Source organism: Pleurodeles waltl, chromosome 11 (assembly GCF_031143425.1).
Source record: "Pleurodeles waltl isolate 20211129_DDA chromosome 11, aPleWal1.hap1.20221129, whole genome shotgun sequence".
In the NCBI taxonomy this organism is placed as follows: domain Eukaryota; kingdom Metazoa; phylum Chordata; class Amphibia; order Caudata; family Salamandridae; genus Pleurodeles; species Pleurodeles waltl.
The window spans coordinates 477,259,996-477,280,724 of NC_090450.1; the positions used below are offsets into that span (position 1 = coordinate 477,259,996).

Consider the following 20,729-nt stretch of genomic DNA (forward strand, 5'->3'; position numbering starts at 1 on the left):
CCTGATTTTTTTCGGCGGACAGATTACTCCGTCACAATGGTGACGGATATCCCGTCTGCCGAAATGTAAATCCCATAGGAAATAATGGGATTTATAGTTCGGCAGTTGGGAAATCCTCACCGTTGTGATGGAGCAACCTGTCTGTCAAAATCTAAATCAGGCTCCAAGTGTGTGACCTTGACAACTTCCATACTTAGGAACCCACCAATCAGCACCCTGTCTGACCTACTGTACGTGTTATGTCTTAAGAAGTGGCACGTTAAGGTCTGTTGAGCAGGATGTGCCAATCTCCAAACATCATATAATCCCATATTTCGCATTACATCATGCAAGGCTGCTGTCAACTGCAGTTTCGTCCCCACTCTTGGAGGGGTCCAGTCCAGGTTGGTGTCTAGCACACAATTAAAGTCAACCAACCAAAGCATGGGCGTCTCCAGCGTGTGTGTAGTTAGGTCCTGCGCAATGTAAAAGAAGACCAGGTCATCACTGTGAGGAGTATTGGAATTCAATATTGTCAGATCCCGTCCATCAGAAGTACCCTTCAAAAGGACATAACGACTACCTATATCATCCCCAGAATGAGTGTGAGAGAAAAGGCCAACCACGGCCACCCATATTAGCGTTCCCATGGCATAGGTCAAATATAAGGAATAAAAGCCCTGACCCCTCCAATTCCTAGTAAAACGTGAGGCCCCAGAGTCATCTAAGTGTGTGTTTTTGCAGGCACGCAATATCGATTTTATGACATTTAAGGAAGGAGAAGACTCTATGGCCCTCATTATGACATTGGCAGTGACACTTAAAGTGGTGGTAATACCGGCAACACACTGGTGGTAATTATCGCCAAATTATGACCATGGCGGTGAGAACTCCCATAGACAGCCAATGTGCCACACCAACCGCCATGGCATTAACAACACTCACCACGGCGATAGCTGTAAACAGCCAGGCGGAAGACAATGACACAGGAAACCGCCACGATTTCCGGGGCGGTATCAAAAAGCTTGGCTGAAACCAAACACAGAAGATGAAAGTCTCACCATCTGAGACACAGAGAAGGAAAGGGCCACCATGGAACCGGAACTGCTAGTCTTCCCCATGCTCATCTACGCCATGCTCCAACTGGAACACCAATGCCGACGAAGACGACGACGGTGAGTACAGCCGCCTAGCACACAATGGGGGAGGGAGGAAAAGGAGAGTGACACACACACGCACAACACACACAGACACACACACACCATACACACAATCAGCTGCAGATGAAAAACAATGGCACACGACACACAGCATAATATTGCAATGACAACAAGAATGCAGTAATGAGAATGTATTGAATGTGAACAGCCACCAAATGAACCAATTGGTCAAACAACAGATATGTACAAATGTACACAAAGGGTCAATGCCCAGTCAAAAGTAATAAGCGCCCACATGGCCACAGGGCACAGTCCAAAGCCCAACTCGACTCCTGACATAATCCGGATAGAACTCTGCAGGGGCATCAGCTTGCAAGTGGGCAGGCACCTCAGGGAGATGGGGGGTGGGGGGCACCTCAGCCGAATACGCCCACTGGTTCTGGAGGGGGCTCCATGCCCATTTCTCTCTGCTGGGGAGTGCAAGGTCACAGACTCTCAGGTGGGAAACATGCCCACTAGTTCTGGAGGGGGCCCCATGCCCATTTCTCTCAGCTGGGGAGTGCAAGGTCACAGTCTCTCAGGTGGGGAACATGCCCACTGGTTCTGGAGGGGGCTCCATGACAATTTCTCTCTGCTGGGGAGTGCAAGGTCACAGTCTCTTAGGTGGGCGTCTTTCCCACTGCTTCTGGAGGTGGGCCCTTGTACAGCAGTCCCTGGAAGGTGACCTACATGACCCTCTGGTAGTGAGGGCTGCACTGTGTCATCTTGAGATGAAGGCTGCACTGTCTCAGCAGTTGAAGGTGCCTCTTGGGCAGCCTCAGCCAGCGGTGAGGGCTCCATGACCACTGGTGGTGGTGTCACCCTGACAGCCTCTGCTGGAGGTGAGTGCTGCACTGTGTCAGCAGGTGAAGGTGCCACCTGGGAAGCCTCTGCAGGGGGAGTGGGTTGCACTGGCTCAGCTGGCAGTGAGGGTTCCGTGACCAGCGGTGGTGGTGGTGTCACCCTGACAGCCTCTGCTGAAGATGAGTGCTGCATTGTGTCAGCAGGTGAAGGTGCCTCCTGGGCAGCCTCTGCTGGAGGTGAGGGATGCACTTTCTCAGCAGGTGAAGGTGCCTCCTGGGCAGCCTCTGCAAGAGGAGTGGGCTGCACTGGCTCTACGGCGGGGAGGGCTCGGTGACCACTGGTAGTGGTGTCACCCTGACAGCTTCTGCTAGAATTGAGAGCTTCTTCCCCTTTATGGCAGGAGGTGTGGGATCCTTACCCTTCCTGGCAGGGGTGAAGGGCTTCTTTCCCTTTATGGCAGGAGGTGCGGGCTCCTAACCCTTCCTGGCAGGAGCTGAGGGCTTCTTCCCCTTCATGGCAGGAGGTGCGGACTCCTTTCCCTTTGTGGCAGGAGTTGAGGGCTCCTTCCCCTTCATGGCAGGAGTTGATGGCTTCTTCCCCTTCATGGAAGGAGGTGTGGGATCCTTACCCTTCCTGGCTGGTGGAGTGGGATCATTCACTGTCTTGCCTCCACGACTAGGAGGTGCCTCCACTGTCCGCGTGCACTGTTTGGCTGAGGTGCTAGGCTGGGTTGTTGGGACCCTGCTCTTACAGGCAGGATGCAGGGAGGGGGAGGGAAGAGGTCAAGTTGGGCAAGTTCTTAGGGACGGTGGGGCAGGATGGGGGAGGAGGGATGGGAGTGGAAGTTGAAGGAGTGGTTGTTCGAGGTGTATGTCTGCTGGACTTGGGTGCAGGTGCATGGGCAGTGTGCTGATGTGAGGTGGATGGCTGTTGGGTGTCTGAGTGCTTGCATTTGTGTCCTTTAGGGGGGACCGACAGGGTGGGAGGGGTCACATGGGACACGTGGTTGGATGTAGTGAAGGTGTCTGCTAGTGAGGCGTGTGTGCTGCTTGCTGTGGTAATGCTGGTGGTGTATGTTGATGCAGTGCATGCAGTTGTGAGTGTGGACGTGACTGTGAGGGTGGTCGAGGAGGAGGCGGGGGAGGCAGTGGATGTGGTTGTGTCTGCAACTGTCTGGTGTTTGCGTGAGTGCTTGTGGGATGAAGTCTGGTGCCTGTGTTTCACTGTGCCACTCATGTGTGTATGCTTGTCTGTATGTGTACATGGGATGGGTTGGAGTATAGGAGACTGGGACGGGAAAGTGGTAGCTGGAGGGGGGATGGTAGGAACAGGGACAATGGCTGCCATCAGAGAGGAGGCCAGAGCCTGAAATTATCTCTGTTGGGCCGCCAGTCCACTGTGGATGCTCTCCAGGAATGCATTGCATTGCTGCATCTGGGATGCCAGCCTCTGGATGGCATTCACAATGGTTGACTGCCCTACAGAGATTGATCTCAGGAGGTCAATAGCCTCCTCACTCAGGGCAGCAGGGCTCACTGGGGCAGGGCCTGAGGTGCTTGGGGCGAAGGTGATGCCCACCATCCTGGGTTAGGGGGCACGGGCAACTCGCTGAGAGGCTACTGGGAGGGCAGTGCTGGTACGGGGTGGCGGCTCTACCTGCAGATGGGGTGGTCACAGAGGTGTCCGCCACCACCAGGGAGCTTCCATCGGATGAGGTATCTGAGTCTGTGTTGTCACCTCCTGTCTCCGCCGTGGTGCTCCCCTCGCACTCCATCTCACTGGTTCCCTCAGCATCGGTGGACTCTGCCTCCTGGGTCCTGTGGGATGCAGCTCCCTTTGTCGCTGGTGCCCCTGCTCCTCCGCCAGATGATGCTAATGCACGGATGGACAGGATGACAGAAGAAAAAAGGGGGGAGAGAGAGAGAAAGGAAACACTGGGTCAATTACTACACCAAAACCACAGTAGGCATACATAGCACCGTCACACACAGGAATCAGGATTGAGCACTATGCATTGCACTGCCATTTATTTGGCTAGATGCCACGGCAAGATGAGGGCCAAAACACCACCAACAGCACCCCTCCTGGGACCCACAAAGCCCTGACTGACATGGAATGCTAACAAGCTAGGTTACCTGCATTTGCCATACACCCATTACTCTTGAGCTGGATCACACTGCAATGTCTGACCTAGCATTAAGGGGCACCCACTAACTCACAACCACCACCTGTATCCCATGCCACCTACCAATTATAGTTATAACGCCCACTGTACTCACCCCCTTGTGGCTGCTGTGATGCCCTCAAGCCCCCATCCAGCTCTGGGTAGGCCACTGCCAGTATGTGGGCCATCAGCAGGATCAGGTTCTGACAGGCACCCCTTCCTCGTTGGGAGGCCATCCCCAGGTGGGCCCCTGCGGTCTTCTGTGCCCAGCGTCTCAGGTCCTCCCACCATTTCCGACAGTGGGTGCTCCGCCTGCTACAGACTCCCAGGGTCTGCACGTCCTTAGCGATGGTACGCCATAATCCCTTCTTTTGATGGGCGCTGACCTGCAGAGGTAATACAGACAGGAGGATACCATTACCCATACAATTCAGTCTGTCACACATATGGCCCACCAATCCCGTTTCCATCACCATTGGCACACACATCGCCCGGCGCACACCATGTACACCACCACAAGACATCCCCTCGATGACACGATGCTTGCACACACATCTCCATGGATCCTTCCCACATGCATCGTGCCCAAGGTGTACTCACCTGTTAGTCTTGAGGCCCATACAGCAGTCCATACTGGGGTAGGACCCCATTCACCAATCGCTGCAACTCCTCCACAGTGAAGGCAGGGGGCCTTTCCCCAGTCATACGGGGCATGGTAGGTTCCAGACACAGGTCACAGCAGCACATGCAGTGTAGGTGTTCTTCTGTTGAAGGTCAGGAAACAAATGAGGAATCTGATAGAAAATGGTGGACACGTCCACTGCGGTGTACACCTTTACCGCCGATGCTGCTCCCCACTGGCCACTGTACTCCATAGAGCCCCATATTATCCAATGAGGAATTGCACAGCAGTGCAAGACTGCCTTCCGCCACGACACCCAGTGCCAGCAGGGCTACCTCTCTTCCACCTGTCCCTACATACAGGACAGGCGGTCGCCATTTCATGGTGGTGGACAACGATCATATCAACCTTCACAGATTTGCACATACCTCGCCATTCCCACTGTCCTATCACATAAATGCACTATGTACACTGAGGTGGTGGTTCCATTGTTCAAATTGTGACAGCCTACGCACTCTTGTGTCCCTTAGATACCTACCGCTACAGATGAATAGGAGGTGAAGACAAACCCCTGTGTACAGAACCCTTGTGGACTTGGCTACACTGGAGGACAGACACATTATGCTAACCTATAGACTGAACAGGGCCACAATCACAGAGCTGTGTGCCCAATGGGAGCCTGACCTGATCTCAGCTATCCGCAATCCAACTGGGATCCCCTCTCTTATGCAAGTCCTATCAGTGCTCCATTTCCTGGCAACTGGTTCTTTCCAGGTGACAGTGGGCTTGGCAGCAGGAATGTCACTACCAATGTTTTCAATCATGCTGGCAAGAGTTTTGTCTGCCCTGGTGAAACACATATGCAGCTACATAGCTTTCCCCCAGGTGGAAGATTTGCCCACTGTGAAGGCCGGATTCTATGCAATGGGACATATCCCCAATATTGTTGGGGTGACTGACGGGACACATATAGCGTTTGTACCCCTCTGCCAGAATGAACAGGTGTTCAGGAATCGTAAGAGTTTCCACTCAATGAATGTGCAAATGGTGTGGCTGGCGGACCAGTACATCTCCCACGTCACTGCCAAGTATCCTGGGTCGGTGCATGATGCCTTTGTCCTGAGAAATAGCAGCATCCCAAATGTGATGGCCCAACTACAGAGGCAAAGGGTGTGGCCACTGTATGTTAGTGTATGCCCTCAGGTGTTATCCCCATAGCATTGTGTGAGGCTAAATGTTGTCCCTCAATACTTCCAGGTGACTCTGGCTACCCAAACCTATTGTGGCTCCTGACCCCTGTGAGGAATGCCAGGACAGGGGCTGAGAATCATTACAATGAGGTACATGGGCGAACCAGAAGGATCATTGAGAGGACCTTTGTGCTCCTGAAGGCCAGGTTCAGGTGCCTCCATCTGACAGGTGGATCCTTGTGCAACTCACCCGGGAAGGTCTGCCACATAGTTGTGGCATCCTGCATGTTGCACAACCTGACCCTCAGACGGCATGTACCATTTCTTCAGGAGGAGGAGACTGGAGATGCCCGTGTGGCAGCAGTGGTCCCTGAGGACAGTGAGGATGAGGAGGCAGAGGATGAGGATAAGGACAACAGAACAGCAGTTATACATTAATACTTCCAATGACACACCGATGAGACTGTGCAACTGACCATTCCTCTGACATTGATGTTTTCTGTGTGGCTGTAGCATCATGGCATTAACTTCCTTTGCTTCTCAACTTACTGTCACCTATGGCTTGTCATTTTACAGACAGCTACAGGTCATTATTTTTATGCTCTCACAATGTTCGGATCATTTGCACTAGATGTGACTGTTTCCATAAATGCACATTTTCAACACATAAAAACTAGTAGTCAAGTCGTGTTCAAGGGTGTTTATCGTAGTGCTATGAAACTGAGGGAAAAGTGCAATGGAAAGGGGTGATGGTAGAGGTAAGTCCAGGGTATTGTTCCAGTCTGTTTGTAGCACAGGTCCAGTGTCTAAGGGCCATAGGAAGGGGAGCAAAGGCAATTCAAAGTGGACAACGTGACAGGGTGGGACACAAGGGGGACAATCAAGAGAGTCTAATTTCCTAGCGGTGGTCTTGGCAAGTGTCTCTGGCTTCTGTCTGGGTCGCAGGGAACGTTTCTGGGGTGGTTCGCCTTCTGCAGGGGGAGGGGTGCTGGTGGCCTGTGGGTCCTGTGGCGTGTCTGCCTGCCCCTAGCTGCAGCGGAGGTGGAGGGATGGTCAATGGACTAGCTAATGGTAGGGGCCTGCTGCTGTGCTGTTGCTTTCCTCATGATGTTGGCCATGTCTGCCAGCACCCCAGCTATGGAGATCATGGTGGTGTTGAGGGCCTGCAAGTACTCCCTGATCTCCTGATTGTGTTCCTCCTGCAGCCGCTTGTTCTCCTGCTTGTTGTTCAGGATCTGGCCCATCATGTCCTGGGAATGTTGGTAGGCTCCCAGGATCTCGGTGAGTGCCTCCTGAAGAGTCGGGTCCCTGGGCCTGTCCTCCCCCAGCGCACATCGGTCCTCCCAGTGTCCCTGTTGCCCTGTGCCTCTGTCCACTGAATGGTGTGCTCACTGCCACTGACCCCAGGTCCCGGGTTGTCTTGTGGGCGAGGTGTGGACTGGGGTCCCTGTACAGGTGGGCACACTGCTGACTTGACGTGTCCTGAGGACAGAGGTGTAGACATGCTGGGTGGGTGCTGTGGTGTTGGATACTGAAGGGGGAGGCTCTGTGGTGGACTATGAGTGGGCTGGGGTCACCGACCGTCCAGTGGTCCACGATGGGCCAAATTGATGATCCAGATCCTGAAGAACAGAGTTACTGTCATCATTGGGGGCATCTTCTGTTGGGGGACTGGATAGACATGGTACCTCCTCTCCGCTGACAGTGGCTGGACCAACTGTGGGGATGTAAGTGATATATTATTCTTCATGTCTGTGACATATTGTACATCCCTGGCTTTCCCTCTATCGTTGCTGTTGCCCTGCCACCTTTGTTTGTGTATGGTGATGTATTGTGGGATTGTTTCCCTATGCTCTGCATGCTATGGTGATGGGTGTCCATGCAGTGCTGGGAGGGCTGTCTATGCATTGGTATGGCATGCAAGGCTTGGCATTGGGGTTAGTCAGATGTTTAGGTGCAGTGTGTGGGATGGAGTGGAGTGATGGGAATGAGGGTGAAGGGGTGTGTTGGCATGCAGGCATGGGGGTAATAAGTGGTAAATGTGGACTTACCAGTGTCCAGTACTCCGGCTACTCCAGCGTGTCCCTCAGGATGCAGTAGTGCCATGGCTTACTCCTCCCATTCTGTGAGCTGTGGGAGAGGAGGTGGGGGTCCACCGTCAGCAAGTGAAGGTTAGACATATAGGTGACTTATAAGTTACTTAAGTGCAGTGAAAATGGCTGTGAAATAACCTGTGCGTTATTTCACGCAGGCTGCAATGGCAGGCCTGTGCAAGGGTTTGTCTGAGCTCCTTATGGGTGGCAAGAGAGATGAAGCAACCCATAAGCATATTAAGGAACACCAATGCCCTGGGTACCTAGGTACCATATACTAGGGACTTATAGGGGGGTCCAGTGTGGCAACTGAAATTAGTAAATTAAATCACTTAGTACAGTGACAAATTTTAAAAGCAGAGAGAGCATAAGCTCTGAGGTTCTGGTTAGCAGAGCTTCAGTGACACAGTCAAGCACTACTGACAACACACACATTAGGCCACAAACTACGAGCACTGTTGTCCTGGCTAGGAGGATCCCAGTGACACAGTAAAAACACACTGACACACACTCACAAACAGGCCAAAAGTGCGGGTAACCATGCTAGAAAGAGGCTACTTTCTCACAGTGTGAAACATTAAAGTCGCTAAATTAACCTGTGCTCATCCTTCTGGCAGGTATGGCGCATAGAACAGAAAGGCTTATCTTAGGAGCAATGTGTAAACTATTCATGCAGTAAAAAACAGTAACAAAGCTGAAACGCAAAACAATAAAAATCCCAAAACGAATTAGGAAACTGGAGTAACATTTAAAAAAACAAAATCAAAAAATCAAAATAGCAGAACCGAAGATATGAATTTTAAAAGTTTTAAGTAGAAATAGCACCATGAAGCACAAAAGACCAATGATCCTCAGTAGTCACGGTAGAATAGGACCAAAAAGCAATTTGATGCAGACTATGATGAAGTGTGGGTCGGCTAAACTAACCAGCTTAACCCTGGTCAAAGATTTTCCTTCTGACTTTAGTCCACCACAGGAGTGCACTTCTAAAGCTCCCAAGTCCACAGGACTGACAAGGTGACAGGCAGAGGCCAATAGAAAAGTCTAGTCCAGGTCAATTACCCACTGGTCAGAGGGGTGGTTGCATGAAAAGGCCTCTTGTAACTTATGTCCTTTACCTTTAACACGAGGTCAGCCTTTTGACCTTTAGAGTCCACTTCTTTGTCCTAGGCACAAGAAGGAGAGCATGTCCAGTCTGCCAGGGTATTCTAAGTCCTCTCAATCATCTTCTGATTTTTGTTAGGTCTAGGAGTGTGCTGAAGTGGGTGCCTGGAGGTGCCCCATTAATGCCTGGTATAAGCTAGTGAGTGGGAATGACCTCTGGGGATGCCCTAAATAGGCTACCCTAGTTAAGGTTAAAAGAAAACGCTACTAAAAGGGAAACAATCATCATCAGAGTGAACATGTAAACACTGATAAACATCTGCAAACCACATACTAAAATGCCTTATAGAGAAATGAAAGTGAGAGAGAATGACCCATTTTTATTTCTCTGTGAAGGGGCCAACAAAATGTGACTGTGTTATACAAAGTAGCACAAGAAAGGCTGATCTAAGATTATGCTGCTTAAGTTTTGTTGTTTAGGGATGCCATTGACATATTGTTTCTTTTTCTTTTGTTACCTTCAGTTTTGTTTGATTAGTTTAAGGATGCAATGTTTAGAAGCATGTTTAGGGTCTGATCTAATGATTTTAAACACTGTGGGGAATCTGGGAATACTAAAATCATGTTTGATCTTTTGGCAATGTCTAATGCATTTACTGATGGGAAAATGGCTGGGTCATAACAATCTTGGCCACTATGTGCTATCATATTTACCCACAGGAACAGAATGATACTTTGATACACCAACCCCCTTTTCCAACAAGTCAGTATTGATAGCATGTCAACTGCCAAACAGCCCAAGATTTAAACATTCAATGCAAAATGTGGTGGCAGATGCCTGTGAAAATTGTTGTTACCATGCACAAGGAATAGTTGTACAAACATGTCACAAGGCCTTCTACATTACCAACAAAATTCATAGCTGCAGGGTATCTAACTATTATGGCCCTGATTCTGACATTGGCGGACGGCGGAGGCCGTCCGCCAAGGTACCGCCGCCAAATGACCGCACCGCGGTCAGAAGACCGCGGCGGCCATTCAGACATTTCCTCTGGGCCGGCGGGCGCTCTCCAGAAGAGCGCCCGCCGGCCCAGAGGAAATGCCCCTGCAACGAGGACGCCGGCTCAGAATTGAGCCGGCGTAGTTGCAGGGGTGCGACGGGTGCAGCTGCACCCGTCGCGTATTTCAGTGTCTGCAAAGCAGACACTGAAATACTTTGCGGGGCCCTCTTACGGGAGCCCCTGCAGTGCCCATGCCATTGGCATGGGCACTGCAGGGGCCCCCAGGGGCCCCGCGGCACCCCCTACCGCCATCCTGTTCATGGCGGGTTTCCCGCCATGAACAGGATGGCGGTAGGGGGTGTCTGAATCCCCATGGCGGCGGAGCGCGCTCCGCCGCCATGGAGGATTCCCCCGAGCAGCGGAAAGTCGGCGGGAGACCGCCGACTTTCCGCTTCTGACCGCGGCTGAACCGCCGCGGTCAGAATGCTCGTGGGAGCACCGCCAGCCTGTTGGCGGTGCTCCCATGGTCGGTGGCCCTGGCGGCCACCGGCCGCCAGGGTCAGAATGACCCCCTATGTGTTAAACCTTCAGCTAATCCTGGCTTTTCACTCAAGTGAGCTTTACTGCTGGGTTTCTGAGCTAATAGTTGCAACGTTAACAGCAAAGCTGCATGTCCCAGAATATTAGGTGACGTCTGTTATAAGGTCAGGACTGATTTAAAGTGAGACATTTCCATGGGGACACCTGGTAATTAGGAATGTCCACACAACAGCAGCTCCACCTTGCTGCAGTAAGGCAATGAGTGCAGAAAACAGTGGCTAGGATGCTTAAAGCATCAAGCTACAGGTTCCTTAGAATGCAGAGCTACAAATGAATCTGGCGTAATTCAACATTTTAAAGGTTTCACAAGTTACTATGCTGTTGGCAGGGTTGACCACCAAGACAATGTCATAATATTCAATAAGGTGTGGGTAATGACCCCCCAACTGTGTGTAGGTATTTGTTTATTACAACATTTCAATATAGAACTCTTACATTTTTAATCCATTAACAGTTCTCTAAACTAGACAGAATCCTGACAAGGTGAGTGTCAGAGGTAAAGAGCTGTGAGAGAAGGTAATGGGATGTAAGTGTTAGTGAGAGAGCAAAACACAGGCTTTCTATTCTTAAACACACTGCCAATGAGATGACACCCTGCATTACTTCCCCTTTAAATTAAGCAAATCACTGTAAAGAAAAACATGTTCGTAAATACCAGAAAACATGGTTTTGTCTAGATAGGGAGTTAGGCACCTGAATAAGAAAGGTAAAATACTGAAATCCACAAAAGAACACAGAAAACAGGACAGAATACCTCTAGCCATAGGGGTGAAGGTCCCCAGGGCTAACCCTACCCACTCTGGGCATTTTCAAGATGGTCAAAGTCTTCAGCCACATTAAACTTGGGTTCTGAGAGCTGGTGGTGTTTGTGTGGGGAGTCTACTCTGGGAATCCTGGTGTCCTGCCACATCCAACACTTAAATCCAGTTACGGCACTCACTGTACCCAACAAACTCAAAATGCTCATAAAAACAAAGCTGAGCTTTCAGTAAACAGAAAGTGGATACACATAAAGTGTTTTGGTACTCGGTTTTCCTCCTTTGAAGTGCACTCTAAATGCTATCTGTAAACCCCAGCAGACATGTCTCAGGCCTGTTCTTGCAGCCTGTGTGCAGTTTTTAACTGCCAATTTGACATAGCAGAATACATCTATTGGCAGGCCGAAACCTCCCTTTTTAATACATATAAGTCACCTCTATGGTAAGCCCTAAAAAGCCCATAGGACAGGATGCGTTGCTTGTAAAAGACGGGGCATGGTATTAAGTTTTACATGTCATGGTAGTGAAAAGCTTCCAAATTAGTTTTTCACTGCTGTGAGACCTACCTCTCCATAAGATAACATTGAGTTACCTTATTACAAGAAATAAACGCTAGCTTATGGTTTGGAAGAGATAGAAATGTCATGTTTGGAATTGTAATTTAAAATCCTCTGTAAAGGTAAAGTCAGATTTTAGATAACAATTTTGAAAATGTGATTTTTAGAAAGTTGCCCTTTTTCTTCCTTAAACTGCCCGAGGTCTTCTAGGAGATTCAAGCTGCCTGGGACTGTTAACTGCTACTCCACCAGGAATGCAAACTGGGCCCAGGCAGTGAACAATAAGACCTGAGTGCAGCTGGGAAAAGGCAATTGTGTATAGATGGGATGAGCAAAAGCTGTTTCCTGCCCCACTTACTTTTCAAAAGGCTGCCTTCAGCATAGTCACAAAGGAACTTGACACCAGCCTATTGTCACCAAAGACTACTAGGAGCCTGGGCAGGGGAAGAAAGGTCATTTCCAGGTGGGATATAGCCTAGATGTTTCTCCTACTTCAAAGGCTGGCACCAGGTGTAAACATTGGAATCTCAGACTAACTCTTCAGTATACTTATGGACCTGTGGACATTGCAGAAGAAGGACTGCTTTGTTCCCCTGAGGACTGCTCTGCTGCTTAAGGCCTACCTTGTTTCCCACATGACTGCCCTGCTGCTTGAAGCCTGCCTCATTCTTCAGAGTACTGTGTGCTGTTACCATAGGACTGCCCTGATGGTTAAGGCTTGCCTTGGTACTTTGAGGACTTCTCAGCTCCTTGAGGCCTGCCCTGCTGTATGAGAAGGAAGAAAGCACCTGCTCCCTTTTTCCCAGCTAACATGAAAGACTCCAATAGTCTGTTGGCTGACCTTCTGTTCTGAGCTACAGCGACACAACAAGCACCAGAGGCCTCGCTAAAACTGCCCAGCTGGCCTGCTGCAATAGGCCCTGCCTAGACATGAAACTGAACCTACATGGACCTGCAACTGGACCTGCCTGAGCCCTGCTGGCCTATGCGGAGTGAGCTTCTGATACACAAAAGGTGCCTCCTCTGGACCTGGACCCTTGGCTGGCATCAGCTGAGCTCCTCCTGTGAATTCCTTTAGTTTTTGAACTCTGTGCACTGGACTTTGAGAAGATACCTTTTTCAGCACCTCTAACCCGGTCCCTTTATCTGGCCCGCACTCCATCTCGGTAGGCCTGAACTTGTGGCTTTGTCCTGGTCTCGAGTGACAGATACTCATAGTTAACGCTTTCAATTCACTGGCGCTATTTTCACTTAAAACTTTAAAAACTGGATTTAATTTCTTTTTGTGGTGTCAATTCACTTAATACATTTTACTCTATATTTTTTTAAGTGGTGTGGGACACGTCTTGTGTTGTGTTTTCCCTTTAATACCATTTGTAAGAGGGTTAAGCACAGGTTAATTCAGTGACTTATTTTGTTCACCCTGACAGAGATTGTAGGTGTTGCTTAAGAGGGGTTTTCACCTCCCTCAATCAAAAACCCAATTTCCTACAACCTGTCAAGCAGGATGTAACATTGAAGCAGGACTTGACACTTTAATGTCAAAAAGAATGCTCACAGACCCACCTTGGTTGTCACTCTAAACTAGTTTTGAGTCGGCTCTCCTTGCCACTGAGAGTGGTGACTGGCGTAACAGAAGGACAAAAGGGGAGGCAAGCCAGGTTTGGACTACATGACAGTTGAGGCCCCTTTGGGATGCACCAAGGGAATGGGCACCGCCCCCACACCATCCTGTCATGGGGTAGAAAACTCCTCCCCACACCCAAGGGCCATTGTTCTTGTCCTGGGAGCAGTTCACATCTCACCAAAAGGAAGCCATCAAGCAACGAGGTGACAGTTGAATGCTAACAGAAAGACCTCCGGAGGCTTGAAGCAGGCAAAAGGTAGTGTTTACCAAAGTACCTTTTCTGTAATAGTTAGAAAAAAATCAACTTTACCTTTAAATTGGATTTTGTTTAACTATTAAAATAAGTCCTTGAAATATTTCACTAGCTGTTTCCTAGGCGCATATAGCATTGATTAAACTTAATATGGTATCCCAGTGCTTTGTTATGGAACAGCTAACTCTGCAACAATCCCAAAATATTTGAGGTCCATGTCACTGTAAGGCGTTTAACGTTAATGTCAACACCAGAGCATTACGTGCTCTATTGGCGACTAGAATGCAAAAACCCAGCACTCTCAAAACACCATAATTTATGCATTTTGCTGATATGTTGTGGTTTAACCTTTTGCATTGCAGTGTTCAATCCTGAAGACTGATTTTGAATATGCTTACAAATACTGTTCCTTTGCAATGTATTGTTGCAGGTTTTCAAAGTGTGTTAGGGTTTGGCCCTTTCCAGGGTCTTCCAGAGACCTTCCCTGCAGCATGCCTGGGCGTGTTTGTGGGCTGGGCCAAGACCCTATAAAAGGAGAGCCAGCCCAAATCCCAGTGCTCACTATTCAGAGGTCCCGGTGCAGAACAGCAGCTATTTCCAGAGTTCCTGTCCCAGTGGCCTATTTGATTTTCCAGTCCTTTGCTTTTCATGCTTCATTGGTGAATCTTGTTCTTGGGCGGTAAGACGGTAGTTGGATTTATTCCCAAACCGTTTATTTTCAGAACTATCGTATCGGGTCTAATTATTTATTTGATTAACATATTGCTTTGAGCTCAGAAAAAGTGCACTTGAGTGTTTTGAACTGTTTACATGGGAGTTTGTGAATCGGCAAGACGCGCAATTCGTTTTATAAAAATTTAGAACTTGTGTTTCATTACGTGCTACTATTTTTTAACATGTACATGGATGTTTACGAATTGGCAAGACGCGTGATTCGTTTTATGAAGCTTTAAAACTTGTGTTTCATTACTCGTTACCATCTATTGACATTTACATGGAGGCTACGAATCGGCAAGGCGTGCGATTCGATTCAAGATAATTTTAAAGCTTGTTGTTTATCACGCGCTACCATTTCTTGACATTTTGCATGGTGGCATTCGAGTCAGTAGGACGTGCGATTTTCTCCTCGAGTTTATTTTATGTTGTTCATTTTATACTACCATTCTAGGACATTTGTTTGGTGGTATTCGAGTTGACAAGTGTGTGTTTTATTTCTTGAACTCATATAGTATTAAGTCATTGAAACACAATTCTTCCATAGTGTTTACTATATATAAATATATATATATATATATCTGTAAAGAGTGTAATCTGTGTTGAAAACATTTCAAGAAAACATTTCAAGAAAACACAAAAGGTCAGAGTTTCTAAATGTAATATTGTATGCTTCTATTATGCATGTTATTTTTTCTGATTCATGCTTGAATAAGAAAGTTTTCATTTAATTCATCTTATTTCGGTTACAGTTATCCGACCATCTTGAAACCTAGTCATTTTAAACTTAATTCTTAGATTGCTCATGTTTTCAAAATGACTATCCTTAAAACCTTAGTCTAGTATTGATTTCAGGTCATATTGTGTGTTCTAACCTTTTTCTTACTACAGGTCTCCTTCCCAGCTGGTCCCTTCCTAATCCCCTCTTCCCCTCTTGAACTCTCTCAGCCTCTGTGATTTATCTATCAGAGTCTTGGAGCTGTTCAGTGGTGGACGTGTTTGGAACGTGCGCAGACCCCGAGGATCTGGTGACTCTGACAGTTAACCTCTATATGTCCTACTTAAACATATCATGCACCCTGCCTTTATGAGAACTAAGGCTTATTTGAAGGTGACAAATATTTACCAGGAATGTTTTAAGCCTGTCAAAAGGGGTTATTTTGAAAGGCCGAATGTGCAGTTCAAATGCACAGACAGGCTACTTCTGGCAGGCCAGCAGTGATGTTTGCATTGTCAGTGCAGTGAGTGGCACAATGAGTGCTGCAGCCCACTAGAGCCATTTAACATAGAGGCCCTTTGTATATCATGGGTACCACATACTAAGGACATATAGAAGTTAATATGCCAATCATGGGTATGTCAATTTCATCATGCTGAAGGGAGGAGCACAAGCAATTTACCACTGGGTAGCACAAGTAAAGAGCACAGACTTCTCTGGCTGGCAAAAATAGGGTGCAGCAGAAAGAGCAAAACAACTGGGGAGATACTGCAGAAAGGGCAAAATTCCAACACTCTTTCTAGTCAATAACACAAACAATGCTTTTGCCTGAAACGGGTAAAACATTTAGATGACACTTTGTTAGAAATGGGGTTCCTGGTTGATTAGGGTAGGCACTTCAGCCAGGCAGTAACCACCACTCTAGTCAAGGCAAGGGAGCTACACAACTACGATAACCCTTGGTCACCCCCGTGCTAGCTTTGGCCAGAGCAGTCAAGGTTATTCCAGAGGCAATGTGTAAAGCATTTACACAACACACACAACCCAGTGACACCACAAAAGATAACTTCACAACAAGCTATATAAAAATATACTGCATTGCATAAACATCATAGACCACAACTTGAATCAGTAATTAGTTTGCTAAACAGGCAACCGTCAAACCATCATATTGCAAAACATAATGAAACATTTCCATATTGCACATGTTATGAAGAGGATATCACAAGCAAAACATTACTGTGCATATCTAGCAGCCACTGAAACAATAAGCGTGCTTTTTTCAGAAGAAACACAACATATATCAATCTCAGGGCACGGAAATGCAGCATGTAATAAGGGAAAACACCCCTGTCACCATAACAGTATAGGACCCAGTGCTCCTGGGCTCCTATTACCAACACGCAAGGCACAAAGGCCCTCATTACAAACCTGGCGGTCGGTGATAAAGCGGCGGTAATATCGCCAACAGGCCGGTGGTAACAAAAATGGAATTATGACCACGGCGGAAACAGCTCAGACAGCCACTTTAACACACCGACTGCCACGGCGGAATCAACAAGCACCAACAGCTAGGTGGAAGACAATGTACCGCCCACACTATTATGACCGGCCTATCCACCACCGTTTCTGGGGCGGTACCAACAACATCAAAAGCCTGGCAGAAACAGATCTCAGAAGTCGAAGGACTCATCCGTGGTGACTCAGGGAACAACCACAACGCCATGGAGCCTGAGCTGCACATATTCCTCATGCTTGTCTAACTTCTGCTGCATTATGAACATAAACGCCGGCGAAGACGACCACGGTGAGTACTGCCGTCTAGCATAGCACACAAGGGAAGGGGGTGGAAAAAAGAGAGTTACACACACACGCAACACCCCCACCACCAACACCATTCACACAACCAGATGCAGTAACATTACATATTCGCCCCGTGCCCCTTAGGAATAATGCAAGGACAAAATGATTTGAAGAAAGAGAGCGTAATACAACAAAATACAATGAATAAGGGCATCAAAATCCAAACGTATATATACATATTTAAAAATGTAGGGACACTGCCCAGTCCTCAATGTCCGTGGGCCACAGGGCCACAACACATTGGCCAAGTCCCCACCTCACTCCTGCAACAGCACGGAGAGAACACTGCAGGTCCTGGGGAGTGCAAGGCCACAGTCTCTCAAGTGGGTGGTTTGCCCACTACTTGGTCCTGGGGAGTGCAAGGCCACAGTCTCTCTAGTGGGTGGCTACTTCCACTGGTTCTGGAGGGTGCATTGTGCCCAGTGTGCTTCATCCTGGGAAGGATGGGGTGAGTGGATGGCTTCTCCACTGGTCCTGGAGGGGGCATTGTGCCCAGTGTGCTTCATTGTGGGAAGGATGGGGTGAGTGGATGGCGTCTTTCACTGGTTCTGGAGGGGGCATTGTGCCCTGTGATGCAGATCTTGGGGAGTGCAAGGTCACAGTCTCTCACATGGGTGTCAGACCCACAGGATTTGCAGGGCCCAGGCCGTACAACAGCCCATGGATGCAGGACTACACACTGCCCGCCGGCGGTGACGGCTTCTCAGTGGTGTCAGTGGTGGTGCTGGTGGCAGTGCTGGCAGTGGTGGGGGTGGCTCCAGCCCTTCCCCTGCAGCCTCGGACGGCTGCCCACTGGGGCTGCTGCTGAGGGTGGCGGTGCTGGCAGTTGTGTCGGGAGGCTCCAGTCCTTCCCCTGCAGCCTCGGACGGCTGCCCACTGTGGCTGGTGCTGCTAGTGGCGGTGCTGGCAGTGGTGGGGGGAGGCTCCCGCCCTTCCCCTGCAGCCTTGGATGGCTGCCAACTGGGGCTGCTGCTGCTGGCAGTGGTGCTGGTGGCGGTGCTGCCAGTGGTGGGGGGAGGCTCCAGCCCTTCCCTTGCAGCCTCGGACAGCTGAACCACCATGGTTGGTGGTGGGGGCTCCGAATGAGTCCCAGCACCATGCCTCTTGTCCCTTCTGCCTGCTGGTGCAGGCCCCTTGCCCTTCCTGTCAGCAGCTGGGGATTGCCCCTTGCCCTTCCCTCTAGCAGCTGGTAGTGCCTCCTTGCCCTTCCTAAACGCAGCTGGTGGTGCCTCCTTGCCCTTCCGTGAAGCACCTTGTGCAGGTACCCTTTCGGCGTGGTCACCTGGTGCCCGGGATCCTCTCTCACCTGCAGAAGCTGTTGACACTACTGTGGCTGGGTGGCTGACGTGCTCATCTGGGTTCTGACCACCCTGGCCCGATGTGAAGAACGGGGGAGGAGTGGTAGGGAAGAGGTCAACGGTGGAGAGGAAATGCTTCTTAGGGACATTGGGGCGGGAAGAGGGTGAAGGTTTGGGAGGGGAGGAAGAGGAAATGGTTGTAGGCGGTGTCGGTCTGCTGATTTTGGGTGCATGGGCTGGATGCTGTCGTGAGGTGGATGGCTGTTGGGTGTCTGAGTGCTTGCGTTTGTGTACTTTGGGAGGAGGGGGCACAGACACAGTGGGAGAGGACACAGGGGACGTATGCATGGATGTTGGGGTGGTGACTGCCAGTGAGGGGCGTGTAGTGATAGACGTGATGGTGGTAGTGAATGAGGATGTAGTGCATGCAGGTGTGAGTGTAGACGCTACTGGGAGGGAGGTGGACAAGGAGGGGACACAGTGGAGGCAGTGGGTGTTGGTATGTCTGCATCTGGATAATGTTTGTGTGAGTGCCTGTGGGATGGTGTGTGGTGCTTGTGTTTGCCTGAACCACTCCTGTGTGTTGTCCTATGTGCATGCTGGTCTGCCTCTGTGCTTGGGATAGGTTGGGGTTGAGGGGAATGGGATTGGGTAGAGGAAGTTGAAGGGGGGAGGCTAGAAACAGGAACAATGGCTGCCATCAGGGAGGAGGCCAGAGCCTGGATTAATCTCTGTTGGGCCGCCATGCCAGAGTGAATGTCCTCCAGGAATGCATTTGTCTGTTGCAAACGGGCAGCTAGCCCCTGGATGGCATTCAAAATGGTTGACTGCCCAACAGAGATGGATCGCAGGAGGTCAATAGCCTCCTCACTCAGGGCAGCAGGGCTAACTGGGGCAGGGCCTGAGGTGCCTGGGGAGAAGGAGATGCCCACCCTCCTGGGTGAGCGGGCACCGGAAACACGCTGAGGGGCTGCTTGGAGGGCGGTGCTGGTACGGGGGGTGGCGGCTGTAGCTGTAGTTGGGGTGGGCACAGAGGTGTCTGCCACCACCAAGGAGCATCCATTGGAGGAGGTATCACTGTCTGAACTGGCCCCTCCAGTCTCCGCCATGGTGCTCCCTCGCCCTCACCGTCAGTGGATTCGGCCTCCTGGGCCAGGTGGGATACAGCTCTCCCGTCGCCGGTGCCTCTGCTCCTTCGCCAGATGATGCTAATGCACATAAGGACAGGGTGACAAAACAAAAAGGGGAGTGAGAGAGACAAAGAATACACTTGGTCAATGGCAGCAACAACACCACAGTTGGCGTACACAACACACACACACAGGGAACAGCCCTACGCACTAGGCAATGCACTAACAGTCACAATGCTAGTCACCAGCCCATGGTCAGGGACACCTAATGCCAACCGCAGCATACCTGAGACCCACAGACCCCTGCCCAGTAGTGGATGCCTACTAGCTTGATTGGAGGAAGTTTACATCAGACCCTGCCCAACATGGGACCTACCCTGCAATGTCCAGGCTGGCTTAGGGGCACCCACAGGCCCACATCCCCCACCCGGATGCCACCGCACTATGCGCAAGTACTATTTTGGGGCACTGTACTCACCCCCTTGTGGCTGCTGTGATGCCCACAAGCGCCCATCCAGATTTGGATAGGCCAACTTCAGTATGCTGGCCATCAGGGGGGGGGTCAGGGTTTGACGGGCACCCCTTCCTCGTTGGGAGGCTATCCCCAGCTGAGCCTCTGCAGTCTTCCATGCCAAGCGTCTCAGGTCCTCCCACCGTTTCCGACAGTGGGTGCTCTGCCTGCTGTAGACCCCCAGGGACCGCACGTCCTTGGCGATGGCAGGCCGTATACCCTTTTTCTGATGGGCGCTGACCTGCAGAGAAATACACATAGGAAAAGGTATCAGTCAGACCACCCTGCCTGTTACACTCATGGCCCACCAAAGCCCTCACATCCCCGTAAGCACAGACATGGCCCACCATACATGCAGCATGCTGCCCAGGGCCCTTCCACCAACCCCCCCACACGAGGCCTTCATACACACCACTCCATGCATTCATGTCTGGAGGCCCATACAGCATTCGGTACTAGGGTAGGACCCCATCCACCAGTCTCTCCAACTCCGCCGCAGTGAAGGAAGTGGCCCTTTCCCCAGTGTCAGGAGCCATAGTCAGTT

The 20,729-nt window shown here is 50.1% G+C and overlaps 1 protein-coding gene across 7 annotated transcripts in view; it reads right to left on the minus strand.

Annotated features, from left to right (window-relative positions):
* Positions 1 to 20,729, minus strand: part of LOC138265795 (nuclear body protein SP140-like protein) — a 637,415-nt gene that overhangs the window by 531,577 nt on the left and 85,109 nt on the right. Inside the window, exon 2 of one of the 7 annotated variants that reach the window (XM_069213832.1) lies at positions 8,010 to 8,088. The exons of the other annotated variants lie outside the window; for them this stretch is intronic. The gene's annotated coding sequence lies outside the window, so the exon portion shown is untranslated. The remainder of the gene's footprint in view (positions 1 to 8,009; positions 8,089 to 20,729) is intronic. 7 annotated transcript variants of the gene reach the window in all.